Source organism: Tamandua tetradactyla, chromosome 12 (assembly GCF_023851605.1).
Source record: "Tamandua tetradactyla isolate mTamTet1 chromosome 12, mTamTet1.pri, whole genome shotgun sequence".
Taxonomy (NCBI): Eukaryota; Metazoa; Chordata; class Mammalia; order Pilosa; family Myrmecophagidae; genus Tamandua; species Tamandua tetradactyla.
The window spans coordinates 23,428,382-23,448,797 of NC_135338.1; the positions used below are offsets into that span (position 1 = coordinate 23,428,382).

A 20,416-nucleotide genomic window follows, 5' to 3' on the forward strand; every position below is an offset into this window, starting at 1 on the left:
TTCTCTCCAAGTCAAAACAGTGGTCCTCAAGTCAGTAAACCAGGGGCTTTGTTGCTGGCAGGGGAGACTTTGCCTTCTGTAGAGGCAGGACTCTGCAGTGGATGAGAGTTGAGTTCTGCTTTGGTGGTTACAGGAGAATTTGAACAGCTGCCACACCAAAGCTACCAGGGATCAAGCAAGGAGAAGAGAGAAACAGCAATTCCATGGTCTAGGAACTCACTGACAAACACGGTTTCTGTTATCACCTTAATTGTTGCTCACATCTTTTGGATGTCCTTTAAGCTAGTGTGACCTGAAGAAGCAGAGACTACAAATTAAAGGGCCTCGGTCACATCAACCTCATCTGGATGGAAATACTTTAAATCAGCCCCAGCAGTTCCCTAGTACAACAGGAAGTATGTGAGATTGTAAACAATGTGTCATTCCCTTTGGACAGTTGCAGGGTCTTTGCCTCATTTTTAGAAGAATATGCACTGAAGGTATCTAAATACCAAGAGAATCTAACTCAGCATTTGTGTTACTTTTGCTCTTTCTATCTGCCACCAAACAATTGGTACCACTGAAAGGAAGAGAAAAATCTTTTCTAATTCCATCTAGTGGGTTTTTAAAGTCTTCGTCCATTCCCAAATATTCCTATCATTCTCCTTCTTGCCCCGTGAACTGAGATCAGCCTCCCCCCTCCAAACAGCCCACCAGCCATGAGGGATATGTTAGATTCTGTCTTGACCTTAATTCCACTCAAATTTGAAGCGCTTTGTTACATTAGAAAGTTCTGCCTCTATCGGGATTCTCAAAAAGTCAGAGTCCCATTGCAGAGAAATTACTCCTTCCTTCATTAAGATAAAAATCTTCTAATTGGGCTAGTATCTAAGTAAGTTTATTTTGATTGCCTCCAAACTGACACTAATTTGGGCCCAACTCATCATTTTCATTCATTTAAGCAAAATACCTGAGTGTTAATATTTAATAGCAGTTCAAAGATGTTTTTCTGTTTTTCCTTTCCTGTGCTCCAAGGTTCTTCCTCTGAGATTTTCCCAATTTGTTCCACTCCCATGAAAACTTGCACTGGCTTCAATGGTCAACAGTATCAACACAAGGAAATATTTTTTTTTAAGTGTCTAAAGGTACGTGTCACTTCTTCATGAAAAACTGCACAACCCCCCACCCTCTAGCAATCTATCTGAGTAACAAATATTACAGAATCTATATATTCCTGTGTTCTACCCTTTGATGTCTTCTCTTTAAGCTAAAGGATCCTTGCCCAGTTCTTTGAGTGTCTTCTTCAGTCAAAGAGGTTACTTTTGGATTCCTCACTTATTAAAACATGATTTAAAATTTATTAAAATTTTAATGAAGTCAACACTTCCATGAGGGCAGGACTAGATCTGCTTTATTCACTCTTCCATCCTCATTCCTTTGCATAGCATCCAATATATATTAAGTAGTCCATAAATATGTGTAAATTATAGCAATGAACCAAATCAGACTAGCCAATTAATATAGAATCAAATCACAGCATCAAATTTTAACCCATTTATTATGATTCACATTTCTGTAAAGAACAGGACTGTCTTCTTACCAAGAACGGTTCTGAAGATGTAAATTAGTTCCTATTTAGTGTTAATTGTTTCTCTCTGGCCTAAAGACATGACATGAATATCACTGTTCAGGGTGAATTCTCACCTACAAAATATAAGAATCAATCACCTCTCCTTCATTCCCTATGCCTTAGAATTTTAAGCAGATGCAAACATGGAGTCAAATTGCCTGTTCAGATCTTTATTACTTATTAGCTGTCACCTTGGGCAAACCTCTCTATATTTCAGTTCCCGTATCTCTGAGATGGACATAATAATGGTTTATAATCCATAGGGTAATAGGGTAATTGTGAGGAGTAAATTAGCTAACATATATAAAGAATTTAGCACAATACATGGCACAAGTAAGTGCTCAACAAATAGCTATTGATACTGTCGTTTTTTATTATATAACTTTTGGCCCAATTAGGCAGTGCTGTAAGAGTGGGTGTATCATCCTTACAAGGCAATTACAAAACTATATTCCCCCACCCTCAAACAACTGTGTACTTTCCAAGATGGATACTTCAATCAACCCCTCTCTCTTTTTTTTTTTTTTGTTGAATGGGCAGGCTCTGGGAATCAAACCTGGGTCTCCAGCTCAGCAAGCAAGCATTCTTGCCACTGAGCCACTGTTGCACCGCCCAACCCCTCTCTTTCGTTGCCCCAGTAGCTAGTGATCTTTATGAGTCCACTGAAGTTCCTTGTAGTTTCAGCAACATTCAGAAGTAACGAAATTTTTACTTTCTTTGGAGATGCTTCTCCAAGTCTGCCCTCTTTTTGACAGTTAAATCTGAGTTTAGACTCCAGGTAAACAAGCTTAGCTGACACCGCAGAGACAGAGGGATCCTGCCTGACCTGGTCAAGGGCAGATAATAGGAAACACCCTCATGTGCAGGGGTTTTAGTCTTAGATCCTGGTATATCCTTCAGTGGAATGCCAAGTCCAATCCCATCTAAGCTCCTCTTAGCACTCAGATGGTTGCAGCTCAGTGAAAAAAATGACCACAGAAGAGTTTCTGACTGATGTAAGGTTCTTTATGACTTTTGCTTCCAGGGGCTGGGATGTGGCTAAGCCCAGATCAAGGTCTTGTTCTCAAGTAAAGGATCAAGTTCAGCGCCAGCTTTGATACCGGTTCAAGACAAGGGCTAGGTCTCCCTGTACTGCTAAAGTAAGAAGAAGAGAAATGAAGAAATAGTGCTATAGGAAAGTTAACTTGTCATTTATGTGCAAGGTGGGCTGGAAAAGACACTGAATCTAGAAATAGGGAAATGGGTCCAGAAATGAGACAAATGGCCCTGGACCACCCATGGCCAAACGATGAAAAGGAAAAGGAAAAGTGGATGAAAGGCATTCCAAAGGAAAAGTGATTTGAAACGCTGGCTGACTTGAAACGGGACAGGGGAGAAGAGTTAAAAATCTCCTAAGTTTTAAACCTAGTGGTTAAAAGAAAACTGTGCCCTGCCCCAATCAAGATGATGGAGTGAGAAGCTTCAGGGTTCCATCCCCCCACAGTAGCTCTGAACAATCATCAAGAACTTGTAGAAACATCTTTCTCTATGCTCCAGAAGCCAGTTAAAGGACAGAATTAACAGGGTGAGAGCCAAATCAAGACAAAGACTACTTAGAAGTTGTAGGCTCTTGTGGCACCCTGGCTGGCCCTTTCCTTACACCTCACCAGCTTGGTGTATAATCGGCACATGCTCCCACTGTGGATTCTTGGTCAAAGTTCCAGAGGGGATAAAACGTTCCAGAGGGAGCAATGCAACCCATATATGGGGAACATGTAAATCTGGTGCAATCTATCTGGCGTTGGCCTTGCCATGGTAACCAGTGCCCTGCTGGCAATGGGGCCAGCTAAGCCCTGATCCAGGTTCATTAGTCTGGAAACTCAACGAATTTAGAGACAAGAGGGCCAATAGGAATAAGCAGTAAAGTTTATTAAAGAGAAATTTATTAAAAAGAGAGAGTACCGGGGATGCAAGGGTAGTTCAGTGGTAGAATTCTTGCCTGCCATGAGGGAGAGCAATTTCGATTCCCAGCCCATGCACTCCCCCCCCCCAAAAAAAAACAAGCAAACAAACGAACAACAACAACAAAAAAACAAAAATCCAACAAATGGTGCTGCAATAACAGGATACTTACATGGAAAATGTGGCCCCCACCATGCATCCTACAAAAAAGAAAGATGGAGAAAGAACATATTGAAGAGGTTAACACGGTTGGACATGCCCAAGGGAGGATCACACACTGAGTGGAGATGGCCAGCTTGCTTTCATAGTAAGATTTTGTTGGTAAAAGGTTTCCATAGTAACCTTTGAATATTAGGTATCTTCTTTTGTTCTAGAAGGAGATAACTAGCAGAATTCCTGGTTTGTTGTCACAAACCTGAAATTTGTCTTTAGGCAAATGGTTAACAGTTTTTATGACCCTCTGCTTCCTATCATTAACTAAATTTGCTTTAGGCCCAGAATTTTACAAGTTTTTATAGTTTGGGGAGGTTTTAATGGTTTGGGGAGCTTTGAGGTCTTTAGGGAAATTTTTGTCCCAGGAAGTTTGCAGCTGATATTCGCTTTAGTCCCTTTGAGCTAGATAAGAAGCAAGGTATTTGCAGTTGTCTGTTAACTCTTTCAGAGCTGAATAGGAAACCAGGGACTTACAGTTGTCCTATTTTATCCTGCTTCACTATCTTAGAGCTTGTCTAGCATAAAGAAGGCAGCTCACAGAGCTCTCATACAGAATGATGTAAGAGAACAGACAGTCAAGTAGATTTGTCCATTAATGATATTACTCTATAATTATTAAAATCTGTTCCACTTATATATATTGAAAATATTTTCAAAGGCAAGGGATGCTGGCTATAGTACCTACAGTGCAATGCCCAGGACCTTGAGAAACTGTTCCCTAAGGAAGAGAGATTTAGATTTAGAAATGAGTACTAGGGGAATTCCTAGGATCAAATGCATAGGCCCTAAATAAGATGCATGCACAGAAAGGACCAGGGAAGCTGGGAGGCCAGGAAGCTTTGGCCTGGAGTTATTCTCTAACCATACTATATGCATAAGCTCAGAGGAGAGCATTGACACAGGTTAATCAGCCAAGACCAAAATTCATTTATTTATTCCTTACCTCTTGACATTCAACAAAAACTCTGTCACAATAGTAGCTAGAAACAAACTTAAGAAATAGCTGCCTCAGAGGCCACATTTCAGCACTGTCTATGAGGCCAAGGAGAACTAAGGAAAATTCCACTTTATTCTACATGAAGGAATCATGGGTAACTGTCTTTTTCCTCCTATTAAGTGTAAGAAACTGGCTAAGAGCATGGTCTTTGTGGTAAAAACATCCTGGCAGACCCTCCTGTCTCTACCATGAGTCACTGTGACTTTGCACAAATCACTCACTCTCTCTGGGTCTTAATTTTCCCATCTGTAAAATAGGGATGATCTTATCTATCTCTTAAGTTTATTGTGACCATTAAATGAAATAATGTTTTATGGGGTTACTTTTTCGCATATTGTGATCAAATTTATTATTTGTTTATATGTCATTTACTTTGTTTTACTGTAATTTACACAGGAGACTTCCAAGTAAATTAGGTCTTTTACATTCACCCACATCCACTCAAATCTCCAGTTATTAGAAAAACATTAAAATCTATGTGGCACTGTCTCATTTCCATGTGTGCCCAAGTTCCTAATGATGCTACAGATGCCAGTGAGAGTTACATTCATTAAAAAGAGAGGACTAGACTCTTTATTTTACAAAATGAGCAATAATCCTCCTCCCACTAGACACTTTGCTGATGATGATTAAGCTTTGATAAAACCTCTCATACAACAGTGCCCAGAAAGTAAACATAAGTCTTTATCTTGAGTGTACATAGGACGTGAGAGATGCGGGATTAGTAGCAGAAGACAGCAGGCTCTCACACGTACACCAGGAATCCTCAACACCCTGCCTGTGTCACTGCAGTCACTTCATGGAGACACGGAACATGTGGAAAAATGAGGCTCAGGGATGGTTGGACTGTCAGCAAATCAGATGACTAATGTGATTAGACTACAGGGGCTGGCGTGTTTTAGGAGGGATGAGAGGTTAAAGAAGACAGTTGTGACCCCAAGGTTTCCACAATGTCATTCTGTTCAGTGTGCCAGGACCCAGGAGAAAGCTGATAAAAAAAATCTAACCTAGCTAATGTTGCCTTTTTTCAAGGACCCCCCTCAACCCAATAAACAAGCAAACAAATAAATAAAGGCAAAGCTTCTCACCAGCATCCCAGCATTTTCATAATGCTCATCCAGGATCTGTCGCCATGGACATTCTCCTTGAGAGCACACTGAAAAGGTAGAGGCACACCAGCCCCTCGGCCGGGCGCCCTAACCACGGGCAGGCAAGCCTTGTGCTGAGTCTTTTTTCCTATCTCAAAGTCAGCATCCCCTCTTCACTCCCAAGTGTATTTCAATATGAAAAGAACAAAACATCATCACTATATTATACTGTGTGGGCTGGTGAGGAATCTAGACCAATTGCATAGTTTCCAAGCTGGAGTTTCAGCAAACAGTCATTTCAGAAACAAGACTCCATAGAAGTGCTGTACATCCACTTTCTCCACCCAGCCCTATAAAACTACTAAGATTAATTTCTTAATTCCTTTTTCTAATAGGTGCTTGAAAATTGTATAGTGTTTATTATAAATCAGAGACTGTCATCTCCATTTTTGCTAGGTTTGATGTAGAAAAATATTTGAAATTTAAAATACAAACATTCAATAAAAACTGGAAATTTATAAAAAGGATTTTTCCCTTCAGGGCAAACAAGTAAAAATTGGCCTGTGACTTTACCCCACTAACAGATGTTGTCAAATTTGACTGTAAGATAATGACTATGCAGAAATAAATAGGTATAAATGCATTCAGAGTTAACATCCCAGATTCACTGAGATACCAAAATATTTAGAATGAATTCTTCTGTGGGGGGTTGTTTGCTTATGGGCCTAACATAAAAATTTAAAAGACTGATTTAAAGAATGATAAAATAGTAAGAGGTTATATATAGTGGTCCACAATTTGACATTTATGAGACATACCAGCTAGTATTATGGTGTAGTGAATTTTTCCATTAACGATATTACTCTGATAATTATTAAAATCTGTTTCAGGTATATAGATTGAAAATATTTTCTTCTGCTTTGTTGCTGAAGATAGGTACAGTACTTTGGAGATATTGGACTAATCTTTTCAGTATGTTAGTGTGTACAGATATATACACAAGTATATGTACCTTTATCTATAGCTGTACATGCATTTTATATACAGCTACAGATATACACACTCATACATATATACACATGTGGTTTGGAACCTCTGCATGTATGTACATAGTCATAAACACATGTCTGGGAAATGTCAACACCGAAAGATACCAGTCAGATTCTTCTTCACTTATCACTGGCTACACTTGTTCCCTTCGCTTGACATTGATTATGTAATGTTTCTATTTATTTCTGAGTTTCATCTCTCACCCTTCTAATGTCTTTCATTGTCAGATTAATCCACTTGTCAATCAAAAAACCTGGTGATGAAAGTTCATAAATAATCCTCTTGTCTTGCTTCTGAATGAAGTTTTCTATTTTGCTCTGCAGTTCCTGTCACTTGAATTTGATGGTCACCGGCTTATAGGCACACATCAAGGGCAGTCTGGGTTGTTGGCCAGCTCCTTCTCCCATTTGCATCCCAAAGGGCCTCTCTTGGTCTTGATCAAGTGGAATAATGCTGGGTATCCATCAGTTTTGTAGTCTGTTTGTTCAAATTAACTTCAATCTGCAATATCTATGTGGACAATTTAGACAGGTTTCCATGTGTTAGGATCTAAACCATGTACATTTTTTAATGTTCCCAACTCTGCCATGTTTCAATAATGAAGGAATCATATTTTATATGGTTATTGGCTACAATTCTTCTACATTAGGGGTTTGCATTCAAAGCTTTTTTGTGAAACACCATGCAACCTTCAGGAGCAATCATCCTCAGGAATGTCAGACCTTTGCATTTTAGGTGATAAATCCTGTGTATACTGTCCCCTTTCTCCATCCTTCTCATAAGGTTCATTTTCTAAGACTTCTCCTAGGAAAAAGGAATTTTTCCCAATTCCTTCTCCACCATTTCTGCCATTCGTACTAGCTTCAGCCACAGAATAAAGCTGTGCAAGGTAGGGCAAGATGGAGGCATAGTAAGGTGAGGAATTTTAATTCATCATTAGAGCAGCTAGTAAAATAGCCAGGAACAGTACAGAACAACTGGTGGGAGAGCACTAGTGATTGGGCACACAATGTATATATACCAGCCTGGACCAGGTGGAACAGCTGAGACCCCACACAAAACGGTAAGTCTCCCAAGTTGCAGAGGTTGGCACCCCTCTCTCACGGGCACTGCAGGCTGGTTCCCCAAGAGGAAAAGACACAGACTTTATTAGCTGCAAGGGCTTAGTTCAACCAATTGTGGAATTAATTAACAAATTCTGACTACTGAAAATAGGCCCCAGGTACAGATAAACATGTAATAAGCAGTAAAGGTATTAGGAGTTTTTGCTCCTGCAGAGAGGGGGTTCAGTTGATGAAATAAAAAAACAAACAGAGGCTTTTTGAGTTGAACATCATAAAATACTAGAAAAGGGATGGACCCCAAGAAAAGGGGGCATATAGAGCCTTGAGGTACATAGAAGCAATGCACCAACTTTAGCTCTTGATTGACAAACCCAAGGAACAGGGGTCCGGCTCTGAAAAGGCTTTTTTCCCACTATTTTTTCTACCCCTTACCAGCTAATTAGATAGAACTGGAAGCACTGTCAGCCTCCAGAACTGTCCCAGGCAAGGGCAGGATTAAGATGTCTGAGAGACAAAGTAACTAGTGAAGTGAAAGAAGTTAATTTCATAAAGAGTCTATCATTCCCCAAGAGAAAGGTGGGGCCTAGCTCAAGCAAAATCCTTTATTCAAGGAATTTAGGCCCCAGGGGCTAGAAATTAGAAGCCCCAGAGTTTGGAAAACAGAAGAGAAGTTGTAGCCATCCTACATGGCTTTAGTTGCCATCCTACAGCCTCACTTCTGTTTCAAGTGAGTGTTTCTGTCCCTACACACCCCTGGCAGGGACAGTCTGCTAAATTAAAGGCAACACATCACTTTAAACTGGTGAAAAGTTGTGGGCATATGAGCACCACATGCTGGGCAGGATGGGAAAAGCACAGACTCTAAGGCTTCATAGGAAAGTCTGACAACCTGCTGGGTCTCACCCCCAGGGAAAACTGATGCTGGCTACTCTTTCCTCCTGAGATGTGGGCCTGTCTGGTCAGGGAAAATCTGACTGGGGTCTATAATATCTGAGGAGACCCTCCTCAAAAAAAGAAAAAGGCACCATATAGGCAGGGGAACTAAAAGAAAAATAAAAACTGAAAAATTCTGAACAGTTAAACAGAATCTATGCTAGAATAAATTGAACTGAATGTCAAAGAACAATTTAGATAGAAAACAAAGCCATCAAGCAAGAAAATCCTAGGCAAAATAGTAAAAGCAACCTCCAGAATAAACTAATTAAGGAAACCAAATGCCTAGATGACAGCAAAAAGTAATGAGTCATACTAGGAAAATCAAAGATACGGCCCCATCAAAGGAACAAACCAACACCTCAAATGAGATACAGGCATTGAAACAACTAATTCAGGATGTTCAAACAGACATGTGAAATCTCATCAAAAATCAAATGAGCAAGTTGAGTGAGGATATAAAGAAGATACTGGGCAAATGAAAGAAGAACTGAAAAGTTTGAAAAAACAAATTACAGAATTTATGAGAATGAAAGGCACAATAGAAGAGATTAAAAAAAAAAGAAAACCTACAACAATAGATTTGAAGAAGCAATAGAAAGGATTAGTGAGCTAGAGGACTGGACGTCTGAGATCTAACACACAAAAGAAAATCTAGGGGAAAGAATGAAAAAATATGAGCAGGGTCTCAGGAATTGAATGACAACATGAAGTGCATGAATATGTGTTGTGGGTGTCCCAGAAGAAAAGAGGGGAAAAGGTGCAGAAAGACTGATGGAGGAAATAATCACTGAAAATTTCCCATCTCTTTTGAAAGACATAAAATTACAGATCCAAGAAGTGCAGCATACCCAAAACAGAATAGATATAAATAAAGACACTCTAGGAAACTTACTAATCAGATTGTCATATGTCAAAGGCAAGAGAATTTTGAAAGCAGCAAGAGAAAAGCAATCCATCACATACAAGGGAAGCCCAATAATTCTGTGTGGACTTCTCACAGAAACCATGGAAGCAAGAAGGCAGTGGTATGATATGTTTAAGATTTTAAAAGAGAAAAACTGCCAACCAGGAATCCTATATCCAGAAAAATCATCCTGCAAAAATGAGAGGGAGATTAAAATATTTTCAGAAAACAATCACTGAGAGAATTTGTGACTAAAAGACAAGCTATGGAAAAAATACTAAAAGGAGTACTATAGGCAGATAGGAAAAGCTAGAAAAGCGAGGTCTGGAGAAGAGTGTAAAAACGAAGACTATTGGTAAAGGTAAAAAGAGAAAAAAAAATCAGATATGACATAAAATATAAAAGACAAAATGGTCTGTAGAAGAAAGTACTGCCTTTATAGTAATAACATTATATGTTAATGGATTAAACTCCCAATCAAATGATGCAGACTGGCAGAATGGATTAAAATACAGGACCCATCTATATGCTGTCTATAGAAGGCTCATTTTAGACCTAAGGACAAAAATAGGTTGAAAGTGAAAGGTTTGGAAAAGATATTTCTTGCAAACAGCAATCAGAAAAGAGCAGGAGTAGCTGTAATAATATCTGACAAATTAGACTTCAAATGTAAAACAATTAAAAGAGACAAAAAGGACAATGTGCATTAATAAGAGGAACAATTCAACAAGAAGAACGAAAATTATAAATATTTATGCACTAAGCCAATGTGCTCTAAAGTACATGAGGCAAACACTGACAACATTGAAGGGAGAAATAGACACCTCTACCATAATAGTTGGAGACTTCAATTCCCCACTTTCATCGATGGATGAACATCTAGACAGAGGATCAATAAAGAAACAGAGAATACACTGAGTGAAATTAGCCAGACACGAAAAGACAAATACTGTATGGTCTCACCAACATGAACCAACAGTAATGAGTGAACTGTGAGAATTGAATTTATGAACACAGGTTATCAGGAGATAGAAATAGGGTAGAGATTTGGCAATTGGTGCTGAAGGAATACAAATTGCCCAACAGGACTGACTGTAAAATTTCAGAAATGGATAGCACAATACTACCTGATTGTGGGCACAATAATGTAATTACACTGAATGAAGCTGAATGTGGGTGTGATTGGGGAGAAGGGCTGGGGGCACATAAGGGAAATCATGAGGGAAAATAGAGGATAAAGTCTGAGACAGTATAATTTAGGAATGCTAGGAATGCCTAGATGTGCTGGTTTGAAATAACATATGTACCCTAGAAAAGCCATGTTTTGATCCTAATCTCATTTTGTAGAGGCAGCCGTTTCTTCTAATCCCTATTCAGCATTGTATGTTTGAAACTGTAATTAGATCATCTCCCTCAAGATGTGATTTAATCTAGAGTGGTTGTTAAGATGGATTAGGTAGAGGTGTGTCTCCATCCATTTGGGTGGGTCTTGATTAGTTTCTGGAGTCCTATAAAAGAGGAAACATTTTGGAGAATGAGAAAGATTTGGAGAGAGCAGAGCAGAACGATATAGCCATGAGAAGCAGAGTCCACCAGCCAGCGACCTTTGGAGATGAAGAAGGAAAATGCCTCCTGGGGAGCTTCATGAAGCAGGAAGCCAGGAAAGGAAGCTAGCAGATGACGCCGTGTTTGCCATGTGCCCTTCCAGATGAGAAAGAAACCCTGACCATGTTCACCATGTGCCTTTCCAGGTGAGAGAGAAACCTTGAACTTCATTCGCCATTTTGAACCAAGGTATCTTTTCTTGGATGCCTTTGATTGGACATTTCTATAGACTTGTTTTAATTGGGACGTTTTCTCAGTCTTAGAACTGTAAACTAGCAACTTTTTAATTTTTTTTTTTAAAAAGCCATTCCAGTTCTAGTATATTGCATTCTGGCAGCTAGAGACTAGAACAGTAGAGTAGACAATGATGGTGATTAAATGTACAAATATAAAACATTTTTTCATGAAGGAGAACAAATGAGTGCCTACATTGCAGGGTGTTGAAATGGATGGTATATGAAAAAAGTACAATCAAGGCAAGCTAGGGTCTATAGTCAACTGTAACAGTGTAATATGCTTCCACTGAATGTAACAAAAATTATGCCAAAACTAAATGTCAACAGACAGGGGGCATGAGGGAGGGGTATGGATTCTTTGTAGAGAAAAAGAAAACGTCTTTATATAGATTATGTGGTGAAGGCATGTCAATAAATTTAGGTTGGATTGTATGATGTGTGAATAAACTGTTTAAAAATTAGCAAAGGGAAACAAGTGCTAGAGAAAATGCAGAGAAAGATAGGTACGTATTCACAGTTGGTAGGGAAACAAGAGGTGCAGCCCATTGGAGGGCAGTGTGGTGATTCCACAGGAGGCTAGGTTTCATAAGATCCTGAAATCATGTTGTTCAGTATATACCTGGAGGAACTGAATGTGGGGACATGAATGGACATCTGCACACTGGTGTTTATGGTGGCAGTGTTGAGTTTCACAATGGTTGGAGGTGGGCTATGCATACAACTGAGGAATGGAAGGGTGAACTATGGTGTATACAGTCAATGGACTACTGAGTGGCTGCAAGAAGGAATGCAGTTGTGAGACAGGCAACTAGGTGTATGAATCTTAAGGACTGTATATTGAATGTAATTTCAGGAACAAAAAGACAAATATCATGCTTCAAGCATATGGACAAACTATAATATAAAAACTCGGTGAACCAAAGTCAAGAACATGGGTTATCAGGTTGGGGCCTAGTGTAAAGTGTCCTAGACTGTAAGCTCTTATATCCATCACATATATTCAGGAGTTGTAACTGTTATCTCTAAATTCTGAGATACTGAGCTGTTTGTATATAACCTGGGAATTCCCAGAAACTTCGGGTATTTATATGATGTCTGAGACTCAGAGTAGAAGCTATGAAAATCAACAGTACCCTAAACAGGAGCTGGTTAAAAAGTTGAAAAAGTGATCAGACATTGAGTAGAGATATGAATGAAGCTGATCTGGATAGGACTAAGGTATGTCAAAATACAGGGTAAAGGATGATATCATCCATATTTAAAAGTTCAACTGTGTGAGACAAAGGAGGAGATATTTATTTGGTGGAAATTTATGTTTTGGGTAGCATGTTACCTCATTTAACTTGTATGGTCAGTTTAGTTGAATGCCATAAGTACATGGAATCTTGAATAGGGCATGAAATTTTGTTGATTTGTCCAGGTTAGTGTGCTGCCCCGTTATACTGTAGAGTAATTTGGACAGAGAATAAAAAAGTATTTGCAAAAGTATTTGGGGGCTAGGGAGAAAGGAGGAACTATTTTTTTCTTCCTGCCTGGGGAATTCCTGCTATGCTCACAAGCAGTGGGGACAATCAAATCAATAGGCCAAGTCTTTGCTCCTATGAAACTTATGCCTGCAAAGGACAGGGTAAGCTTACTTAAAATTAGGCCAGAGTTATCCCCAGAGAACCTCTTTTGTTGCTCAGATGTGGCCTCTCTCTCCAAGCCAACTTGGCAGGTGAACTCACTGCCCTCCCTCCTATGTGGCCCATGATTCCCAGGAGTGTAAATCTCCCTAGCAACATGGGACAGAAATCCCAGGATGAGTCAGGACCCAGCAGCATCAAGGGATTGAGAAGGCCTTCTTGACCAAAAGGGGGGAGAGAGAAATGAGACAAAATAAAGTTTCAGTGGCTGAAAGATTTCAAACAGAGGTTATTCTTATGCATTATATAGATATCCCTTTTTATTTTATGGTGTGTTGGGGTGGCTGGAGGGAAGTACCTGAAACTGTTCAGCTGTGTTCCAGTAGCCTTGCTTCTTGAAGATGATCGTATAAAGATATAGCTTACAAAGTGACTGTGTGATTGTGAAAACCTTGTGTTCTGATGCTCCTTTTATCCAGGGTATGTACCGATGAGTAAAACAATACGGATAAAAAATAAATAATAGGGGTCATTAAAGGGTAAAATAAATTGAGTGGATGGAAATACTAGTGGTCAATGAGAGGGAGGGGTAAGGGATATGGTATGTATGAGTTTTTTCTTTTTCTGGAGTGATGCAACTATTCTAAAAAATGATCATGGTGATGAATACACAACATTGTGATGATATGGTGAGCCATTGATTATACACCATGTGTGTAATGTATGTATATGAAGATATGTCAACAAAAATATTCAGTTAAAATGAAAAGAATAAAGCTGCCTAACCTGATATTCGTGAGTAGAACATGGAAAACCACACAGATGTTCTCAATCACCACCATTTCCCTGGAACCCCCTCACAGTGGCCACCACTCCATCGCCACTGCTGTTGCTACTGCCTCATCAGTGAATTAGTGTTCTTGAGTGTCTAGTACATACTAAGTGCTTGATAAACAGTGTCTCATTATCACCATCTAGACCATTATTTTCTTCACATATTCCATTTTCTGAGGATACCACTTACAGTAAAAGTTACTCCAGTAGATTAAAGAAGGAATAAGGAGTAAAGAAAAGTGTGTGCCTACATTTGATTGCAGACTTAGAATTCCAAACTATATCCCAATCCTGAGACAGTTTTGATTCTCTTCCTCCCCTGTGCCTGTGCAAGAAAGGAAACATTGTCAACACTGCCGCACTGACTTCTCACAAACCACTGTTCAGTAACAGGCAAAACTACAGGGAAGACATAGTCCTCTGTGTTGTGCCTCCATTGCCAGATCAGCACATTCTGAACTCCCATGCTTAATCCTTGATTTTTTCTTTTCTTCTTCTTTTTTTTTTTTGCATGGGCAGGCACCAGGAGAGGAACCCAGGTCTCTGACATGGCAGGTGAGAGCTCTGCCAGTGAACCACCGTGGCCTGCCCTTAACCCTTGATTTTTTGATACAAAATTTCTTTTCAGAAATTGCCAGTGAAAATTAGGGTCATAGTGGGCCACAAATGCCTCCACTCCCCTCTTCCCCACATTAGCAGTTCTGAGACAGATGAGTAGGGAGCAAGTGTGGATGTTTACACCATACAGGGCAGATGTGGATTCTGGCTCTTGCCTATTACTTTACGGGCAAAACTGCCTTCCATTTTTTCTCATAGTCCAGTTGAACAGGGGTTAATGACTGTCCGAAGTAACAAATAGAAGACTCAGATCTAATTAAAAAGATCTCAGAAACAAGCCAGGCATAAAGAAAGTTCCCAAAACCCCACAATTGGATTTTTTTCATTGACAAATGATCCTGTCATCATTATAAATAGGGTAACATATCTAATTCCTATAACTCTATATGTTTAAACGAAGCCTGCAGGAGATGCCTTGATGGAAAGGAAGATCAATGGGACTGAAAGGAACATATTCCACTTCATTCCCCATCTCTGAATTCAATTTCTCACCAGGTACTCTGAGAGCTTCCTTCTTCTTCCCCTGCCTGAAGCCAATTCTCATTTATCCAACCCTAATAAAGAGTATGAAGCTGATTTACCCAACACCTAACCTAGCAAAGGCCTAGGTTCTGTCCCCCAAGCAACCCTGTTCTCTTTGGAATTTTGCCTTCATATTCTCTGTCCAGAAGAGAAAGAAATAAGGAGGGTAATGACCAGCAAGAGAAGAGGTGAACAAAGGATTAGAAGATCTACTGAAAGTTCACAAACAAGAGAATCTGCTTCAGTATTATAAAGCATCAACTATACTTGCTTAACCATAAATAAAATTCGATTTGAATCTTTTGAGCAAACATCAGCACCCAACCACTTACTTGGCAGCTTTTTGGTGGCCCATATGACAGACACAATACTATGTATTAGGGGATGCCATTATGAAGTCGAGACATAGTCCTGAAAGTAACATTACTCACTGTGTGATATTGGGCAAGTTATTTAATCTCCTATGGTTCAGTTTTCTCATTTGTAAAGTAGGGAAAATAACAGAATTACCCTCAAAGGTTGTGATGAGAATTAAATGTTATTATATATAAATCTCTTAAGTGCTACTGTACAGACATCATCAGAGAGACACAGGATCCCAGAGAACCAAGCAACTAATTCCATCAGAGCCTCCCCAAAAGAAATGATATTGAGCTGGTCTTTTAAACATTGTTTTAAAGGAGAATGGAAAAGCCGTTCCTGAAGGAGAAGTCAACAAGAACAATGGCACACAAGTGTGAAAACACACAGCTTGTTTACTGGGTGGTGAGTGGTTGGAGTTCAGAAAGAGCTGAGAGAAGCAGCTGCTACATCCTCAGGCTTCCTCTCCCAGGCTCTGCTGTGCCAATACATCTAGGAGAGAAGCATGATCACATGATCTGCAGAGATCCTGCTGCAAGGAGGAAGTGGTCCTTGACTGGGTACAAGCAAGTACAGTTTTGGAAGAAGAGGGAAGAGCATTTCTCACCCCTTCCCTCAACATCTGTCCCAGTCACTTCCCCATGGGTGAGATGGAAGGGATGGGACGATGTTTAGGTCTAAGATGAGACATTCTTCCAGTAAAGTTCAAGTTTCCAACAATGCCAATCTTTGGCACTGTTTCTCGTTGGAACTTCTGTTATAGAATTTTCCCTTCTTCTGAGCACTCCTTCACAAGCAGCTACTACCTACAGGCTTCCTTCTTTCCCCTCACTTTACAGAGACCCTAAGCTACCCTGAGGAAGGAGCAGCTCAGATGAGGCAGAGGTGAGAGGACATGAAAGTTCAGAGTTGACCTCAGCAGCCACTGCATCTGCCCTCCAAAAGGTGGACCAGACTGTCAGGGAATGGAGAGAGTCAGGGAGAAAGATGGGGGCAGACAGACAGAGACAGATACAGAGAGGAAACAGAGAGTGAAGGCAGAGAAATAGAAACACAGAGGGAGTGAGAATCAGGATATCAGACCACCTTTTGTGCTCCATCTTACCTTCATGCTTTCCACACAACCTCCTCCTTGTTTACCTGCTTTGCAAAGGTGTAAACAGGAGTGGTCTCCCCAATGTGGCTTTCATGGGCCCATGGTAGAATTTGTGTTACCAGTCTCATGACCTTACGCTCTGCAGGATTAGACACACCAATTCTCAAGTTGGGACATAGATGGAGTTCCACTAAATGCCATGACTTTCATCTGTTCATTTTAGGTTTCTCATGACAGTGGGCCAGCAGGAAGGAAAGGAGTCACTACACTGGGACGGGTGTGTGGCTGCTGCTCCATGATGGGGGCAGGATGAAATGTCGGGAAACTAGGGGATCCCTGGGGCATCTCCTGGGACATGCAGACACCATAAATAACTGTAAAAGGGACATTGCTACAACCAGGACCTTGAAAGACCCAGCCCTCTTGGAGAGGAAGGTTATCCCATTAGGCAAGCCACCTGAACCCACTGAAGTGATTGCTGAGGTGAGAGGAACACAGAAGGGATGGTGAAGGAAGTAGACGATGAACACTGATTATGGCTTGGTACTAGCTGCAAGATCAGACTCTTCCAGGTTTCACTAACCCTCCTATACTAACTTTTTTGTAACCAATACCTTGAAGTATTTGTATCAAATTGGACTTAATAGTGACACTACTAGACAGAGCAGTACAAGGGGAGGACCGTGTCTTGTGCCTTGCCTCACCATTCCCTCCTACCACTGCTGCACTAACCAGCTTTGCACCAGTGCAGACTGACAGCTTCTTGCCTCAGTTGTGCTCTGCCTCTCCTACATTTGGCCTCAGAGTTTTTGGACACAATAGCAGGTCTCTTGTGAGAACCTGCTTAGCACTCGCACATGTGCAACCCAGATCTACAAGGGAGTGAACATCTAATGGGGTCATCCTTGATAGGATGGGAATAAAGCCATTTAATAAATGTTTCCCTCTTCTGTTGCCCAGGCAAACAATTCTGAAGCACGTTCCATATGGCTCTTTAGCGTGTTCTGATAGGATTAACACCTGCGGCCTTGGAGTTGACTGACTCAAGAACACCCCCTTTACTGGCCCTCCTGCCTTCCCTTTTGTGTGCACCCTAGTCCTCATCCTGACCCCAAGGATCACGTCCCAAATAAGCTGCCCTCATTAAAGCCCTTGTCTCAGCTCTACATTTTTGCATAGGCCAAGTTAAGACACACGTGTAAGGTAGGGGGAGGAGGAGATAGAGAAGGAGAAACACAAAAAGAGATACAGAGAGAAACAGAGCCAGCAGAATTCACAAAAGAGAAAGTTCAGAAAACAGAGAAGATGAGAGATGCTCCATATTCTCAGCTCATCAAAAGGAGCTGCCAGACCAATTACGCAGTCAACTGATTTCTGGGTTGTGGTGGAAGTATCTAGTTTTAAATGGGAAAAAGAAGCCAGTGGGTTATGTGGGTGGGAGGGAAAATTGCCCAGAGAACATGTTTATAATTCAGATCTCCCGTTACTCCTGCCTTCTCTCCACTCAAATTCCACACCCATAATCGCACAGCATTTCAACAATAGTGTCCCCTTTGCTGGGGACTGTGAGGCCCCAAAGGGCCACCCTGGGGATAGAGCTGAGTATTGGGATGTGAGGAGCCCTCCAGGTCAGGACAACCTCCCAATGAGGTTGCTTGTTAGTTCACTTCTTCCTTATTGGCTTCAACTTTAAAACTGTCTTGGTCCCAGGCAACCAGCAGAGCCTTCTGAGGAGGGAGCCCTCCACAGTGTTAATTAAGCTCAGCCTAGGAGGTGTATTGCATAAATGACACTCTTTCAGCATCTCCTAGCTCGGCAGGTTCAATTCCTTGGAGTCATGCAGCCGTAAGGAAATCTTAAAATACTTGGTACCAACATAGACAAGGGATACCTGTTCTTGGGGTTTAGTTTCACAATAAGGAAAATGGATTTTGCGAGTGTTTCTAAAAAACAGATGAGGGGGTACAAGGGAAGTTCAGTGGTAGAATTCTCGCCTGCCATGCAGAAGACCCAGGTTCAATTCCCAGCCCATGCACTTCCCCCCAAAAACAAACAAATGAAAAACAAATAAACAAAAATTCAACAAATGATTGAAAAAGAACAAACAACAAAAGAAAAGTGATAGAAAAGAGCACCAGGTATTTAATTATATAGTGACTGAGATGCCCGCTCTAAGCCTCAGCTCCCTCAGCTGGATCAGAAAACCTTACCTGGTTCCTGCTCTCCAGCACTCCCAGCTGGCAGCTGGAGTCCTGCTCCCAACAGAGGAACACCCACGACCACAGCGCAGCTGCAAGCACCCTCCCTGGTGCCTGTCTCCCAGGACCTTCCCCCTTGAATGGTGAGGCTAGTTTAGATGTTCTCAAAATCACCACGCCCCTTGTAACATGGTGGTTTGGACATCTGCCCATCCATTTCAAGGAACTTTTCCTGGCTCCCCCTCCATTTGTCCCCATTTCACTCCCAACATGACCCACCGCTCAGCACGTATAGATTGGAAGAGCAACAACGCTTCTGACACAGGAGTGCATTACTAGAACACAGACTTGTTGTTAAGAAGGATATATATACACACACCCATACATATATATGTATATATATGGAATCTTTTCATAATGTAAAAATTTGAGGCTTTGTAATAGTTTTAAATTGCCCTATTTTCTGTAGCAAAGTTATACACACACACACACACAGTATCTTAAACATAAGTTTGCAGGGTGTGAAACTGCATCTCGTTCACTATATAATGAAACACCTTAATGATACTCTAAGAAATAATGCCTTTTCTCTGAACCACTTTTCTTTTTAGTACTTAATGTATGTTATTTTCAAAATTTCCATTTATTGTTCAGAAATACTCTGCAAAATCCATTTCTTTGTTGGGAAACTAAACCCCAGGAGCAGGGATCTCTTGTCTATGTAGGTAACAAGTATTTTAAGATTTATTTAAGGGTGTATAACTCCAAGGAATTGAACCTGAAGAGCTAGGAGATGCTGAAAGGGTGTCACCTCTGTGAGCTACCTCCTCGGCTGAGCTTAATCACCACAGTGGAGGGCTCCCCCCTCAGAAGGCTCTGCTGGTTGCCTGGGACCAAGAAAGTTATAAATTGAAGCCAGTAAGAAAGAAAAGGACCAACAAGCAATTTTTATATAAGTTGAGACCCTTTTTCAGTGGAAATACTGAAACACAACTCTAACTCAAGCCAAAAATGCAAATAAACAAACAAAAGTGGGGGGGGGGGGACAGTGAGGAAGGTGGTATAAATCTACACAAACCCAGGGACTCAGAGGGAAGCTATCAGGTCTCTCCCCCTCGCAACATTTCTTCTTTCAGTGTAGTGGCCCCATTCTCTTTGACTGCAGAAAAATCTCTTCCAAGAATCAGGAAAACAAGAAAGTCTTGGTAGGAAAAAATTTCTATGCTTACATCATCCTAGCAGACCCCAGAAAATCTGAGAAGGACTCTGATTGGCCCTGCTTCGGTCCCATGTCCATACCTTTGTCCAATTACTGTGGCCAGAATAATGGGGCTCCATGATTGGCCAGACTTTGGTCATATGTCTACACCTGTGGGTTAAAGGAGCAGAGGACCATTTGTGACAGTCCCAATAGAACGACATGGAATGGAAAAATGGGTACATCCTTAAGAAAGGGGATGCTGGTACTGGAAAAATTATGGAAGGGTAACTAGGCACACAAAAACAATAGATCCAACTTC

General features: G+C 40.8%; 1 protein-coding gene across 2 annotated transcripts in view; it reads right to left on the bottom strand.

Moving 5' to 3' along the window:
- Positions 1–20,416, bottom strand: part of LOC143651269 (uncharacterized) — a 216,349-nt gene that overhangs the window by 59,117 nt on the left and 136,816 nt on the right. The window contains exon 6 of one of the 2 annotated variants that reach the window (XR_013159944.1): positions 7,105–7,408. The exons of the other annotated variant lie outside the window; for it this stretch is intronic. The gene's annotated coding sequence lies outside the window, so the exon portion shown is untranslated. Of the gene's footprint in view, positions 1–7,104; positions 7,409–20,416 lie in introns of those variants that run through there. 2 annotated transcript variants of the gene reach the window in all.